The sequence below is a fragment of the Sinocyclocheilus anshuiensis genome, unplaced genomic scaffold, assembly GCF_001515605.1.
Source record: "Sinocyclocheilus anshuiensis isolate Anshui unplaced genomic scaffold, SAMN03320099.WGS_v1.1 scaffold912, whole genome shotgun sequence".
Taxonomy (NCBI): domain Eukaryota; kingdom Metazoa; phylum Chordata; class Actinopteri; order Cypriniformes; family Cyprinidae; genus Sinocyclocheilus; species Sinocyclocheilus anshuiensis.
The window spans coordinates 337,736-338,817 of record NW_015549618.1 but is presented as its reverse complement, the minus strand read 5'-3'; positions in this window follow the sequence as shown (position 1 = coordinate 338,817).

Here is a 1,082-nt window from a genome sequence, read left to right as displayed (position 1 = left end):
GAGCGCCAAAATTACGATTCACCATGGCAACAGCACCTGACAAAAAAACTTCTGCATACTACGGAATACGTAACTTTAATTCTAAATCAATGTTATCAGAGGTGAAAACTGGCAGAAAGGTAATTTATTGAACTAATATTCATTTTCATGGTATCCCACGGGCAAAGAAAAGAAAAAAAAAATGTGGCAGCAGAAAAAAATTAAACATAAAAACATAATTCAATCAGGTAAAGCTTCAAGCATAAAATGGGTGTAGGCTAACGTTACATGACATTACAAATATTTGTCCTTCAATAAATATCATTCAGTGTATATCTATTTCAATGTGCAGCAGCTTTTCCCACATAGTCTAATGCTTTTTCACATAATTAAATGTTCTCTAATCCTACATTTCTTAATTAGGGTAATGAAAAAACATTTGACTTCTATTCAGAAGCCAACAGCAAGAAGGCAGAGACTTGTAAAATTGGGGGAGAACCTGCACCAGCATCACTGACAGATGAAGAGGAGATTGCCACAATACCAATATTAAAATCCTACAGGGAAAATAATAATTTGTTGCTTTTTGCTTCCAACCACACTGGAAATCCTAAAGGAAATTCTAATTATTAGGTTACTTAGAGGTTGCAACAAGATGTTATCAAGTGAACGCCAAAATGTGGTACCGTTCAAATAAATATGCATTTGGATATGGCAAAATAAATAAATGAGATCAAATCAAATGAAATCCTCTCCGGATGTAAATGTAACGCCCCGTGAATTAATGCAGCCTCCTCATCTACAGGATCCTTTATAAAAAGACATGCCATTTTTGTCACATTTACCGTGTCTGCATGATGAAAATGAAAGTGATCCGGTAAGAAAAATAATCTTGTTTCCATTTTCATTAAGATCATTTTTCTTACCCCGCTGGCAATTAATTTTGCTTGTTTACCCCAGGAAACAAGTATTTTCTTATATAGAAAATGCATCATGATTTAAGAATTTTTAGATATTTGAACTTGAAATAAGGCAAAAATCTCAGCAATAAAAACCATTTTTGCAGCGTGAATGAATGAATGAGGTATTTAAACATCGCTTAC